This window comes from Bison bison, unplaced genomic scaffold (assembly GCF_000754665.1).
Source record: "Bison bison bison isolate TAMUID 2011002044 unplaced genomic scaffold, Bison_UMD1.0 scf7180017864246, whole genome shotgun sequence".
Lineage (NCBI taxonomy): Eukaryota > Metazoa > Chordata > Mammalia > Artiodactyla > Bovidae > Bison > Bison bison.
Window position 1 is genome coordinate 99,057 of NW_011494818.1, and position 16,764 is coordinate 115,820.

Sequence of the window (16,764 nt, forward strand, 5' to 3'; positions counted from 1 at the left end):
TTCCAAAGAAATCCCAGGGCTGATCTCCTTCAGAATGGACTGGTTGGATCTCCTTGCAGTCCAAGGGACTCTCAAGAGTCTTCTCCAACACCACAGTTCAAAAGCATCAATTCTTCGGCGCTCAGCCTTCTTCACAGTCCAACTCTCACATCCATACATGACCACTGGAAAAACCATAGCCTTGACTAGACAGACCTTTGTTGGCAAAGTAATGTCTCTGCTTTTGAATATGCTATCTAGGTTGGTCATAACTTTCCTTCCAAGGAGTAAGCGTCTTTTAATTTCATGGCTGCAGACACCATCTGCAGTGATTTTGGAGCTCAAAAAAATAAAATCTGACACTGTTTCCACTGTTTCCCCATCTATTTGCCATGAAGTGATGGGACCGGGTGCCATGATCTTCGTTTTCTGAATGTTGAGCTTTAAGCCAACTTTTTCACTCTCCACTTTCACTCTCATCAAGAGGCTTTTTAGTTCCTCTTCACTTTTGGCCATAAGGGTGGTGTCATCTGCATATCTGAGGTTATTGATATTTCTCCTGGCAATCTTGATTCCAGCTTGTGCTTCTTCCAGCCCAGCGTTTCTCATGATGTACTCTGCATACAAGTTAAATAAGCAGGGTGACAATATACAGCCTTGACAGACTCCTTTTCCTGTTTGGAACCAGTCTGTTGTTCCATGTCCAGTTCTAACTGTTGCTTCCTGACCTGCATACAGATTTCTCAAGAGGCAGGTCAGGTGGTCTGGTATTCCCATCACTTTCAGAATTTTCCACAGTTTATTGTGATCCACACAGGCAAAGGCTTTGTCGTAGTCAATAAAGCAGAAATAGATGCTTTTCTGGAACTCTCTTGCTTTTTCCATGATCCAGCGGATGTTGGCAATTTGATCTCTGGTTCCTCTGCCTTTTCTAAAACCAGCTTGAACATCTGGAAGTTCATGGTTCACGTATTGCTGAAGCCTGGCTTGGAGAAGTTTGAGCATTACTTTACCAGCATGTGACATGAGTGCAATTGTGCAGTAGTTTGAGCATTCTTTGGCATTGCCTTTCTACTACATAAATGTATACATATAAAATGGTATATATTTATGCTATACAAATATGGCACTATTCTGTTTTGAAGATATATCATGAAAATATAAAAGCTTTTGCCTTTTCACACATAAATATTATAAAATAAATTATTTGCAACCATTATTTTAAGCTATTTTTTGACACATCAGTCTCAAGAGGGATTCTGATCAGATAAGTTTGAAAATTTATCTGACTGAAACCCAGGAACTCCAACATTGCCACTTTATAGCATATACTGAATAGAGCACAATTTGTACATCACAGAAGCTTCAGTTGAAGACAATATGTAGTCCTGGCCATGAGTTTCTACAGATCTCAACCCATCCCATCATCAGAGCAAAGCTGTGAATCAGACACTTCATAGGGATTTATCATTTATGTTTGTCTATTTAAAGCTTTAATAAATTCTACTCAGAGTTACTGTTTCATTCTTTTTGTGGTTGGCTGCTTTTATTTTTGCTTTTGTTTTCAATCTATCTTAGCTTTAGACTATTTGCTTTGTTTTAATACTACCAATTCTGTGAAAAATTTTTGAAAATTATATTCAACTACTTTTGAGAAAAAAAAATTTTTATACAATTTTCTCCTATTTTTAAATACTGTTTCTTTTCTTTACCTAAAGCAGTTTTCTTATATCCCTTCACAATCTTCATGCATTCCAGATATTATTTATTTCTAATATGTATATTTATGAGTTTTTAAATCTTTTTGTTTTCTAGGGCAAATATTTATTGTTTATATTTTTGTTATAAATTTTGTATATTTTGAAAAAATATATGTCTATGTGGAACTATTTATTCATTATTTAAATATATAAGATTTAATCATAAATATTATTAGAACAATTATTTTAATTTACTATTTTTGGTGCTAAAAATAACAAGCAGAAATTCACAGATTTTATCTGTATTTCATGTTTCCAGAGTTCAGCCAAATAAACCTTTTTGATTCAGATTAAACTGAGAATATTTTTCAGTGCCATCAATAATGCTTATAATGTTCACAGTTCCACTAAGATTGCCATAGCAATAATAAATAAAATACAGTGACTAGCTTTAACAGAAAAATTTCAAGTGAAATATTTTGAAATGGAGTATAACTAGAGTAATTCTTAAAAGACATTGAAACAAAACCAAATAGAAAGTATTTATGCTCTTGAGTGCTTTGCTGAAATCCTTTCAGTCTTGAGGCAAGATTGAGTCTGTGCTTTGTGTGTCAGGTAAAACATAGCAGGGGGTGAAATGAATTCATCTTTCTGTCTTCAAGTAAACTAAAAGCAATTTCTGTCTTCCCATGTGGTCACTTTAGGTGCTTATGTTCAGGCTAATGATATCAGGCACCCTCAAGTTGTTTAAGTATTCATGAAGTAATTAAATTCTCATTAACATATAAATAAAAGAAAACTGAAAACAAGTTTAGCAGGCACCTAACATCTGTTCTAATGCTTTTAAGTATTAAAATGTGCCACACACAAAAGGAAAAGTGCATTCTCTTCTGGAAAGTATTTTGCATAGATTATTTATAGAAACTGTAATTAAACTGATTTGGCATATTAAAAATTGCTAACAGCAGAACATTATTTAGATAATTTGTTGGTTCCTGTCACCTAAAGAAGGAATTAAAAATAGATATAGGAAAAGAAAATTGGGTTTTATTTGTTTTACATTTCAGATAAGATTATACAAATAATAGAAATTTATTTCCATTTTAAAATAAAATGTTTAAAGTTCAGTCTATAGAAGCGTGCATCAAATTTTGCAGCTGCAAACAAAAGCTCCTTTCATCGTAAATTATAAATTGGCTTCAGTGCTTGTCCAATGTTACCCCCAAATATACCCCTTCCCCTCCTTTGAAAAGGAACCAATTACTTTTATAGAAGTTTCAGAAGGAAGCTACTAAGAGAAAGAGCAAGAACTGGTTAGAACCAATTAGGCCCAAGATAGTGGAAGATTTGACTTTCAGTAATCTTGAGCCTCATTGTAATACATTAATATGCTAAATGACACACCCCACCAGCACCATGACAGTTGACAATTGCCATGACAAGAATCAGAAAAGCCCATACAAAGACTGAAAAGAGAGTGTCATCAGTTCCAGGCCCAACCCACATCCACGTTCTCACATAAGTGATAAATATTTCTGCTATTCTTTTCAACCCCCTGTCTTGTACCTTGACCCACCTATATACTCAGTGTCTCCACACAAATTGGGTTGAAGAGTTGACTTGTAAACTTGATTCCCACTTCTCCATTCTTTGGTCATTGAATAAATCTTGTGCTGTTCCAGTCTGAGCATTTGTTTTGTTATTGCCTGTATAAAACAAGTTTGAAAAGTATCTCCCTGGCCTAGTCAAGGAGTCTCAGCCTGGGACAGAACCCTGGCATAGGTACAATTGTTCAACCTGATAACATAAACATTTCTCTTAAATTTACCTTATTCTTATAATTTCTTCTTTAACATTTTTTGCACATGAATTTGTCAAATGGTAAAGTGAAATGTTCAGAGAGTGTCTTGTCTTTCATTATTAACCATCTCATTCCATGCTATATTCTGCTTACACAAGACTGCTCCCTCCTATGTTTTATATTTTATAACTACAAACTTCCCAAACTTTTTGCTCTTTCCCAAATTTTCTAAATAAAATTTGCCATTCAAATAAAATCAATCCACTTATCTTACCTGAGGTTGTTAAATCTGTACATGTAAATGTATGGAGGAGAATGTTTCATGTGTCTCTTTGCCATCTGTATGTCTTCCTTGGAAAAATGTCTTTTTAGGTATTATGCCAATCTTTTGACTGGGCTGCTTTTTCATTGAGCTAAATGAACTACTTGTATAATTTTGAAGATTAATCCCTTGACAGTTGCTTCATTTGTGAATATTTTCTTTCATTCTAAAAGTTGTCTTTTCATCTTGTTCATGGTTTCCTTTGCTGTGCAAAAACTTTTAGGTTTAATTAAGTTCTCCTTGTTACTTTGTTTTTATTCTCATTACTCTAGGAGGTAGGTCAAAAAAGATTTTAATGTGCTTTATGTAAAAAGTGTTCTTCCTATGTTTTCCTCTAAGAGTTGTATAGTGTCCAGACTTACATTTAGTTCTTTAATCCATTTTGAATTTATTTTTGTGTAGAGTGTTATTTTTGTGTAGAGTGTTATTTTTGTGTAGAGTGTTCTAATTTCATTCTTTTACACTAGATGTCCATTTTTCCAACACCACTCAGCATCATTAATTATTAAAGAAATGCAAATCTAAACTACAATGAGGTATCAACTCATACAAATCAGAATGGCCATCATCAAAAATTTTACAAAAAATAAATGCTGAAGAGGGTGTGGAAAAAAAGGAAGTCTTTTGCACTGTTGATGGGAATGTAAATTAATACAATGACTATAGGGAACAGTATGGAGATTCCCTAAAAAACTAAAAATGCAGCTACCATATGACCCAGCAGTTCTATTACTGGGCACATGCTCTAAGAAAATCATAATTCAAAATGAGATATGCACTGCAATGTTCATTGCAGCACTATTTACAATAACAAGAGCATGAAAGTAACCTAAATGTCCACTGATAGATGAATGGATAAAGAAGATGTGGTACCTATATGTACAGTGGAGTATCACTCAGCCATTAAAAGGAATAAATTTGGTGATTTGTAGAGATGTAGATGAATCTAGAGACTGTCTTACAGAGTGAAGTATGTCAGAAAGAGAAAAACAAGTATCATATATTAACATCTATTCCACATAGAGGTGAAACCTAGAAAACAGGTAGAGATGAATTTGTATACAGGGTGGGGTAAGAGATGTAGATGTAGATAAAAGACCTGTGGACATGGGGGTGGAGGCATGATGGATTGGGAGTTTATATATATATATAAAATAGATAGCTAGTGGGAACCTATTCTATACCACAGGTAGTTCAACTTAGTGCTCTGTGCTGAACTAGATGAATGGAATGCAGGGAGGGTGGGAGGAATACCCAAAAAAAGGGATATATGTATGCTCTGCTGTGCTTCGTCACTCAGTCATGTCCAATTCTTTGTGACCTCATGGACTGTAGCATGCCAGGCTACTCTGTCCATGGGGATTCTCCAATCAAGAATACTGGAGTGAATTGCCATGCCCTCCTCCAGGGAATCTCTCAACCCAGGGATTGAACTTGGGTCTCCTGCACTGTAGGCAGATTCTCTACCAGCTGAGTTACCAGGGAAGCCCAGATATATGTATACATATAATTGATTCACTTCAGTATGTATATATGGGCTTCTCAGGTGGTACTAGTGGTAAAGAACTCACTTGCCAATATAGAAAACATAAGAGATGTGAGTTCAATCCCTGAGTTGGGAAGATCCCCTGGAGGAGGGCAATCGACTCCAGTATTCTTACCTGGAATCCCGTGAACAGGGGAGCCTGGTGGGCTACAGCCCATAGGGTTGCAAAGAGTCAGACATGACTGAAGCGACATAGCATGCATGCACACATGCACACACACACACACACACATACATATATGTATATATATATATATATATAAATATATACACACACACATACATGCATATGCTCTAAAAATAAATAAATGTAAGGAGACTGCATAATAAAAAATATTGTAAACAAAGTATAAGTGGAATTGGAATAGTAGGGGCAGATGATGTAATTTTTCTTCTACCCTTCTAAGCTATTGTCTGCAGCCCCTATATTATATATGAATTGAGATAAGAAAAGCAAATACAAATCTATTAATATTATTCCATGTATATATTGGAGGGCCCAGGTAAAAATGATTGTCTTTTAAAGGAGTTTGGGTCAAGATGGTGGAATAGGAGTACCTGGGGTATAGGAGCACTCCTCCCCACAAGTACATCAAGAATATATTTCAAGTGAAACAATTGCACAAAGCACCTGCTGAACACAAGCAAAGGACCTCAGACACCTACAAGGACACAAAAATTTCCCACATAACTGGGTAGGACAAAACACAGAAAAGGAAGAAAAAGAAAAAAGGAAAATGGGATGGGACCTGCAACCCTGAGAGGGGGGAGTTGAAAGGGAGAAGAGGGTAATTCACCTGGGGAAGACAAACTGCACAGCATGGGGGGTCCTGATTCCTCTGCTGGGATCAGACCTAAGCCCCCATAAGGGGAGTACAAAATCCTGAAAGGTAGATATATTAATCAATATGAGTTCTCTCAGAGGTCCCCATCTCAGCACGAAGACCTGACTACCACCCAACAGCCTGCAAGCCTAGTGCTGGAATATCTTAGGCCAAACAACAAATGAAAGAGGAACACAGCACTATCAAATAGCAAGCAGGTTGCTCAAAGTCATAATAAGCTCACTGACACTCCAAAACATACACTGTGACAAAGTCTTGTTAGAGGGACAAGACCCAGCTCTAACCATAGAGAGAAGACAGCAGTATTTCCCACTAGGAAGGCTACACAAACCTCTGAAACAACCTCAAACACCAGGAGGCAGACAACAGAAGCCAGAAAAAATATGCTCCTTCAGTTTGTGGAAAAGAGACCACAGACACAGTAAGTTAGACTAAATGAGATGATAAAGAAATATTTTACAGACAAAGGAGCAAGGTAAAAACCTACAGGACCAACTAAATGAAGAGGAGATAGGCAATCTACTTGGACAATAATTCAAAGTAATGATAGTAAAGATGACTCAAGATCTTGAAAAAGAATGGAGGCATGGATTTAGAAAATACAATAAATGTTTAACAGGGACTTAGAAGAACTAAACAACAAAAACAACAGCAGCAAAAAAGCAATAACACAAGAACAAATTAAAAAAATATATACTAGAAGAAAAAAATAGCAGAATAATTGAGGCAGAAAAATTGATAAGTGACCAGGAGATAGAATGGTGGAAATCACTGCAACACAACAGAATAAAGAAAAAATAATAAAAAGATTTGAGGACAGTCTCAGAGATCTCTGGGACAATGTTAAATGCACCAACATTCAAATTATAAGGGTCTCAAGAGAAGAAGAGAAAGAGAATGAGGAAAAACATGAAGAGGTTGTAGTCAAACAATCCCTAACATGGGAAAAGTCACCCAAAATCTAGGAAGAGCAGAGAGTCTCATACAGAGTAAACAGAAGGAGAAACATGTCAAGACATATATTAATCAAACTAATAAAAATTAATACAAACAATTAAAATAGCAAAGAAAAGTAACAAGTAACATACAAGATAATCCTCATAAGGTTACTAGCTGACTTTTCAGCAGAAACACTGAAGATTATAGAATGGAGTGCCATAATATATTTAAAGTGATGAAAGGGAAAAACCTACACCGGTAATATTCTATCCATTCAAGGTTTTCATTCAGATTCAATGGAGAAATCAAAAGCTTTACCAGAAGAAGCTAAAATAATTCAACATCATCAAACCAGCTTTGCAACAAATTCTAAAGGACTGTCTCTAGGCAAGAAACACAAAAGAATAGAACAACAAAAGAAGAAAAGAAAAAAAGATCTATGAAAACAAACCACCCAAAGAATATTGCAGCAGAAGCAAGCCTATGTATAATTACCTTAAATGTAAATGAATTACCATTCTAAAAGACAGACTGGCTGAGTGGATGCAAAAACACTGACTGAATGGATGCAAAAACAAGACCCATATATATGCTGTCTACCTGAGACCCACTTCAGACCTAGAGATGTATACAGACTGAAAGTGAAGGGATGGAAAAAGATACTCTATAGAAATGAAAAACAAAAGAAAGCAATACTTTTATCAGAAAAAATAGATTTTAAAATAAAGACTGTTAAAAGAGACAAGGAAGGATGTCATGTAATGATAAAGGGATCAGTCCTAGGAGAAGGTATAACAATTGTAAATACATGTGCACCCACATGAGAGCACCTCAAGACTTAAGGCAAATGCTAACAGCTATAGGTGGGGAAATCAATAGTAACACACTAGTAGTGGGGGACTGTAACACCCCACATATATCAATTGATAGATCATCCAGCAGAAATATAACAAGGAAACACAAGCCTTAATCACACATTAGATCGGATAGATATGTTGATATTTATGACATTTCATCCCCAAGCAGTGGGGTATGCTTTCTTCTCAAGTGCACACTGAACATTCTCCAGAATAGATCACATATCAGGTCACAATTCAAATTTTGGTATATTTAAGAAAATTGAAATCATAAAATTATCTTTTCCAACTATAACACTATAAGATTAGAAATGAATTACAGAGGAAAATATTAAAAAAACATAAATTAATGAAGACAAAACAATTTATTACTAAATAACCAGTGGACAGCTGAACAAATCATAAAGGAAAAAAAAATACCTAGAGAAAAAGGACAACAAAAACATATAGTCCAAAACCTATGTGACTCAGCAAAAGCAATTATAAGAGGGATGTTTCAGATGTTCAGTTGCTAAGTCATGTCTGACTGTTTGTGACCTCATGGACTGCAGCACACCTGGCTTCCCTGTCCTTCACTATCTCCCAGAGTTTGCTCAAATTCATGTCTATTGAGTCAGTGATGGTATCCAAACACCTCATCCTCTGTCATTCGCTTCTTCTCCTGCCCCCGGATTTTTTTCAGCATCAGGATCTTTTCCAATGAGTCAGCTCTTTGCAATGAGTGACCAAAGTATTGGAGCTTCAGTTTCTGCATCAGTCCTTCCTATGAATATTCAAGGTTGATTTCTTTAGGAATGACTGGTTTGATCTCCCTGCTCTCCAAGGGACTCTCAAGACTCTTATCCAGCACCACAATTCAAAAGCATTGATTCTTCATTTATAGCAATTGCTTATAGCAATACAATCTTTATGTCAAGAAATGAGAAAAATCAGAAACAATCTCTCCTTACATGTAAAGCAACTAAATAAGAAATAAAGAAAACTCTGTTAGTAGAAGGAAAAAGATCATAAAAACCACAACTGAAATAAAGGAAATGGAGTTGAAGAAAATAATAAAGATTAATTAAGCTTAAACCTGGTTCTTTGAAAGTTGAACAAAATAAATCTTTAAACTTCTATCTTTTGATGACAGACTCATCAAAAAGAAAAAGTTGATGACAGAAACCAATGAAATTAGAAATGAAAAGTGAAAAGTTACAACTGATACCACAGAAGTGCAAAGGATCATAAGAGATTATCCAGGTGGCTTAATGGTAAATAATCCTCTTGCTAATGCAGGAGACACATGTTCAATCCCTGGGTCAGGAATATCCCTTGGAGATGGAAATAGCAACCCATTCCAGTATTCTTGCCTGGAAAATCTCATGGACAGAGGAGTCTGGCAGGCTACAGTCCATGAGGTCATAAGAAAGTTAGATCCAACTTAGTGACTAAACAACAATAATAAACCATAAACCAGTAAAAGTGACAACCTAGAATAAATGGACAAATTCTTAAAAGATGCAGTCTTTCTGAACCAGGAACAAATAGAAAATATAAACAGACTAATCGTAGGTACTGAAATTGAAACTGTGATTAAAAATCTTCCAAACAGCAAAAGTTCAGGACCATATGGCTACACAGACTAATTCCAACAAACATTTAGAGAAGAGTTAGAGTCTATACTTCTGAAACTCTTCCAAAAAAGTGTAGAGAAAGGAACATTCCCCAGTTTATTCTATGAGACCATCATCACCTTGTAAGAAAAAAAAAAAAAAAGAACAGACAAAGATGTCACAATAAATGAAAATTGCAAGTCAATATCACTGGTCAACATATATTCAAAAATTCTCAATAAAATACTAGCAAACGATATTCATCAATACATTAAAAGGATTATACACCATGATCAAGTATGATTTATTTTCTTTAATACATGTAAATCAATGTGGAACACCATATTAAAAAATTGAAGAATAGAAACCAATGATTATATGATGCAGAAAAAAGCTTTTGACAAGTTCAACATCCATTTATGATAAAAATACTTTCCAGAATGTGGGCAGAGAACTTCCTTAAATATAATAATGGCCATATAGGCCAAATCCACAGATAACTTCATTTTCAGTGGTAAAAACATGATAGCATTTCCTCTAAGACCAAAAACAAGAGAAGGATGTCCACTCTCACCACTATTATTCAACATAGTTTTGAGAGTCCTAGTCACAACAACCAGAGAAGAAAAAGAAATAAATGAATCCAAATTGGAAGATAAGAAATAAAATTGTCACCATTTGCAGATGATATGGCACTGTACAAAAACAAACAAACAAACAAAAACTTAAAAAAAAGATACCAAAAATCTATTAGCTCATCAATGAATTGAAAAAATTTCAGGATACAAAATTGATACACAGAAATCTCTTGCATTTCTATACACAACAATGAAAGATCAGAAAGAGAAATCAAGGCATTAATTTCATTTACCATTGTAAATATGTAGGGATAAACCTTCCTAAGGAGGCAAAAGACCTGTACTCAGAAAACTGTAAGATATTAATGAAAGAAATCCAAGATGACACAGATGGAGAGACATATCATATTCTTGGATTGGAAGAATCAATATTGTGAAAATGGCTATGCTGGCCAAAGAAATCTATGGATTCAATGCAATCCCTATCAAAATACCAATGGCACTTTTCAAATAGGTAGAACAAAAAACAGAGTGAAGTAAGTCAGAAAGAATAAGACCAATATAGTATTTTAATGCATATATATGGAATTTAGAAAGATGGTAATGATGACCATCTCATGGTCATCAGCAACACAGAGACACAGAGATAAAGAACAGATTTTGGATTCTGTGGGAGAAGGCAAGGGTGGGATGATTTGAGAGAATAGCATTGAAACATGTATATTACCATATGTGAAACAGATTGCCAGTCTAGGTTTGATGCATGAGACTGGGTGCACTGGGCTGGTCCACTGGGATGACCCTGGGGGATGGGATGGGGAGGGAGGTGGGAGGAGGGTTCAGGATGGGGGACACATGTACACCCATGGCTGATTCATGTCAAGATATGGCAAAAACCACTACAATATTGTAAAGTAATTAGCCTCCAATTAAAATAAATGTTAATTTAAAAAATCACCTTGTATGGAGACACAAAAGAACATAAAGATTCAAAGCAATCATAAGAAAAAATTCAGAGTTGAAGGAATCAGGCTTCCTGACTTTAGACTATACTACAAAGATATAGAAATTAAGACTGTATGATACCAGCAGAAAATAGAAATAGAGATTAATGGAATAGGATAAAAATCCCAGAGATAAACCTACACAACTATGGTTACCTAGTCCATGACAAAGAATGCAAGAATATAAAATGGAGAAAAAGCTTTTTCTTTAATAAGTGGTGCTTATTAAAAACTGAACAGCTCCATGTAAAAAATGACATTAGAACACTAACACCATACAAAAAATAAACTTAAAATGAATCAAAGACCTAAATGTGAAGCTGGATACTGTAAAACTCTTAAAGGAAAACATAAATACACCTCACTGCAATATAAATTGTAACAAGATCTTAATTGACTCACCTCCTAGAGTAATGAAAATAAAAATAAATAAATGAATAAATGGGATCTAGTCCATTCTAAAGGAGATCAGCCCTGGGTGTTCTTTGGAAGGAATGATGCTAAAGCTGAAACTCCAGTACTTTGGCCACCTCATGTGAAGAGTTGTCTCATTGGAAAAGACTCTGATGCTGGGAGGGATTGGGGGCAGGAGGAGAAGGGGACGACAGAGGATGAGATGGCTGGATGGCATCACCGACTCAATGGACGTGAGTTTGAGTGAACTCCGGGAGTTGGTGATGGACAGGGAGGCCTGGCGTGCTGCGATTCATGGGGTCGCAAGGAGTTGGACACGACTGAGTGACTGAACTGAACTGAATGAAACTTAAAAGCTTTAACGAGCAGAAGATCCTAATACACAGAAGATCCTCATTTCTCAAAAAAAGGCATATATCTGGTTAAAAAGCACATGAAAAAATGCTCAGCATTGATAATTATTAGATAAATGGAAATCAAAACTACAATATGGTATAACCATTTACAATGGTCACCATAAAAAATCCATAAATAATAAAGACTGGAAAGGGTGTGGGGAAATGGGCATCATATGACCCTGTTGTTTGGAATGTGAACCAGTGCAGTCATTGTGGAGAGTAGTATGGAGGTTTCCTTTAAAAACTTAAAGTGGAGCTAACATAACCCAGTAATCTAATTTTTAGCTTTGTATCCAGAGAAAATCACCATTCTAAATGATACATGCACCCTAATGTTCATTGGAACACCATTTACAACAGCCAGGATATGGAAGCAACCTCAATTGTCATCAACAGAAGAATGGATAAAAAGGACATGTCACATATACACAATGGAATACTGCTGCTGCTGCTGCTAAGTCGCTTCAGTCGTGTCCGACTCTGTGCGACCACATAGACGGCCTCCCACCAGGCTCCTCTGTCCCTGGGATTCTCCAGGCAAGAACAGTGGAGTGGGCCGCCATTCCCTTCTCCCATGCATGAAAGTGAAAAGTGAAAGTGAAGGCGCTCAGTCATGTCAGACTCTCAGCGACCTCATGGACTGCAGTCTACCAGGCTCCTCCGTCCATGGGATTTGCCAGGCAAGAGTACTGGAGTGGGGTGCCATCGCCCTCTCCAACTACTCAGCTATAAAAAGGAATAAATAATGCCACTTGCAACAGTATGAATGAACTTATTTTATATCATCATACTGAGTGAAATCAGTCAAAAGGAGAAAGATAAATATCATATGATATCATTTATATGCAGAATCTGAAAAAAAAATTACATACATAACTCTATTTCTATACAGGGAGCAGCAGAGGATGAGTTGGTTAGATAGCATCAGTGACTCAATGGACATGAATCTGAGCCAATTCCAGGAGATACTGAAGGACAGGGAAGCCTGGCATGCTGCAGTCCATGGGGTTGCAAAGAGTTAGACATGACTTAAAAACTGAATACAAGCACATGGAGAAAATAAACTACAGTTACCAGAGGTGAAGGCGAGGGATAAATTTGAAACTCTACTCAATATTCCGTAATAGGCTATATGGGAAAAGAATCTTTACAATCTTGGATATATGGATTTGTATAACAGATTCATTTTACTGGACATCTGAAACTGACACATTGTAAATCAACTATAGTCTAATTAAAAAAAAAAAAACAACGTTTAAAAACTGAGTATCTTAGGAATGGCTTAGAACTCAGACTTAAATAACAACTTCAGCTAAAGGAAAAAGATATAAAGGTGTAGGGGAGGTCAGTAATAGGGAGTTTGACCAGAAAATGATAGTAAATGAGAGTAAGGTTTTTAATGTAGATTTAATTCAGTCTTTCTCCTTTGATATAGGTCTAAATTTTTCTTCAGGGATTAATGTTTATCCTTGTTGGTAGAAAGAGAAAGAGGAGCACTTCACAAACTTATGTCCATTTAGGCAAATATGTAAGGGTATGTATATTTTCATATATATCTTCTCAATTGCCTTCAGTTCAAAACAATCCTTATGACAAAGTGGTGTACTTGGGGGTGGTATATTCTTCTACCTTTTAAAATACTCTTACTATTTAGTATCTTTGAATGCAACTGAATATTAATCGTTACTCCTAAATATTTGCATTTAAATTTTTCATTTTTGTGATCATTCTCTAAAATACTATACATGATTAGAGAAATACAAAGCAGATGTTTTGATTGGTAAAATGAAGAAAACAAAACAAAAACACGTGGATTAGATTTCAAAGACTTTCATACCATTCTTAAATTTATTTTTTAATCTTTTTCCTTGGTAGAAAGAGGTTAATTTAAATAGAGAATAATCTTTAAAATAGATTAAACATGCCTAAGTGAAATTTTTTATTATTATTTTAGTTTATTTATTTTAATTGGAGGATAATTGCTTTACAATATAGTGGTGGTTTTTCCCATACATTGACATGAATCAGCCAAGGGTGCGAATGTGTCCTCCCCATCCTGAACCCCCTCACCTCCCTCCCCACCCCATCCCTCTGGATTGTCTCAGAGCACAGGTTTTGAGTGCCCTGTTTGATGCATCAAACTTGCACTGGTCATCTATTTTATGTATAGTAATATACATGTCTCAATGCTGTTCTCTCAAATCATCTCACAGTTACCTTCTTCTGAATAGTCCAAAAGTCTGTTCTTTACACCTGTGTCTCTTTTGCTGCCTTGCATATAGGATCATGGTTACCATCTTTCTAAATTCCATATATATATATGCATTAATATACTGCATTGGTGTTTGTCATTCTGACTTACTTAACTCTGTTTAATAAGCTCCAGTTTCATCCACCTCATTCAGTTCAGTTCAGTTCAGTCGCTCAGTCGTGTCCAACTGTTTGCGACGCCATGAATTGCAGCTCGCCAGGCCTCCCTGTCCATCACCAACTCCCGGAGTTTACCCAAACTCATTAGACTGACTCAAATGCGTTCTTACTGATAGCTGATTAATATTCTATTGTACCACAACTCCCTTATCCATTCATCTGCCAATGGACATCTAGGTTGCTTCCATGTCCTAGTTATTCTAAACAGTGCTGCAATGAATATTGGGGTACTTGTGTCTCTTTAGGTTCTGGTTTCCTCAGTATGTATATCCAGCAGTGGGGGTGCTGGGTCATATGGCAGTTCTATTTCCACTTTTTAAAGGAATCTCCACACTGTCCTCCATAGTGGCTGTACCACTTTGCATTCCCACCAACAGTGTAAGAGGGCTCCCTATTCTCCACACCCTCTCCAGCATTTGTTGTTGGTAGACTTTCGGATGGTGGCCATTCTGACTGGCATGGGAAGATACCTCATTGTGGTTTTGATTTGCATTTCTCTGATAATGAGTGATGTTGAGCATCTTTTCATGTGTTTGTTAGCCAGATGTATGTCTTCTTTGGAGAAATGTCTGTTTAGTTCTTTAGCCCACTTTATGATTGAATTGTTGACTTTTCTGGCATTAAGCTGCATGTGCTATTTATATATTTTGGAGATTAATTATTTGTCAGTTGTTTCATTTGCTATTATTTTCTCCCATTATGAAGGCTGCCTTTCCATCTTGTTTATAATTTCCTTCATTGTGCAAAATATTTTAAGTAGGTCATATCTGTTTATTTATTTATTTTTATTTCCATTACTCTAGGATGTGGGTCACAGAGGACCTGCTGTGATTGATGTCAGACAGTGTTCTGCCTGTTTTCTTCTAAGAGTTTTATAGTTTCTGGTCTTACATTTAGATCTTTAATGCATTTTGAGCTTATTTTTGTGTATGGTATTAGAAGGTGTTCTGGTTTCATTCTTTTACATGTGGTTGACCAGTTTTCTCAGTACCACTTGTTAAAGAGATTGTCTTTTCTCCATTGTATATTTTGCCTCCTTTGTCAAACATAAGGTGTCCTTAGGTGTGTGAGTTTATCTCTGGCTTTCTATTTTGTTCCATTGGTCTATATTTATGTTTTTGTGCCAGTACCATAGTGCCTTGATGACTGTAGTTTTGTAGTATATTCTGAAGCCAGAATTATATATTTTATAATTCCTCCAGTTCCAGCCTTCTTTCTCAAGATTGCTTTGGCTATTCGAGGTTTGTTGTGTTTCCATACAAATTGTGAAATTATTTGTTCTAGTTCTGTGAAAAACACCATTGGTAGATTAACAGGGATTGCATTAAATCCATAGATTGCTTTGGGGAGTATACTCATTTTCACTATACTGATTCTTCCAGTCCACAAACACAGTATATTTCTCCATCTATTTGTGTCATCTTTGATTTTCTTTCATCAGTGTTTTATAGTTTTTTATGTATAGGTATTGTTTCTTTAGGTAAATTTATTCCTATATATTTTATTCTTTTCATCACAATGTTGAATATGATTGTTCCTTAATTTCTCTTTCTGTTTTCTCATAGCTAGTGCATAGGAATGCAAGGACTTTCTGTGTATTAATTTCATATACTGCAACTTTACTATATTCATTGATTAGCTCTAGCAATTTTCTGGTGGTATCTTTAGAGTTTTCTATGAAGATCATGTCATTAGCAAACAGAGTTTTACTTCTTTTCCAATTTGAATTCCTTTTATTTCTCTGATTGCTGTGGCTAGGACTTCCAAAACTTTGTTGAATAGAAAATACTTAGTTCATTAATTTAATTAATCTTTTATTAATTATTCATATAATATGAGTTTTCTAGGCACAAAAACAGAAATGGATAAATGGAACAGAATAGAGAGCTCAGAATTAAACCCACACTTATATAGTCAATTAATTTATGACAAAGAAACAAAAAAGGTGACTAACATCAATACATCATTAAGCGTCAGATCAGATCATATCAGTCGTTCAGTCGTGTCTGACTCTTTGTGACCCCATGAATCGCAGCACGCCAGGCCTCCCTGTCCATCACCAACTCCCGGAGTTCACTCAGACTCACATCCATCGAGTCAGTGATGCCATCCAGCCATCTCATCCTCTGTTGTCCCCTTCTCCTCTTGCCCCCAATCCCTCCCAGCATCAGAGTCTTTTCCAATGAGTCAACTCTTCGCATGAGGTGGCCAAAGTACTGGAATTTCAGCTTGAGCATCATTCCTTCCAAAGAAATCCCAGGGCTGATCTCCTTCAGAATGGACTGGTTGGATCTCCTTGCAGTCCAAGGGACTTTCAAGAGTCTTCTTCAACACCACAGTTCAAAAGCATCAACTC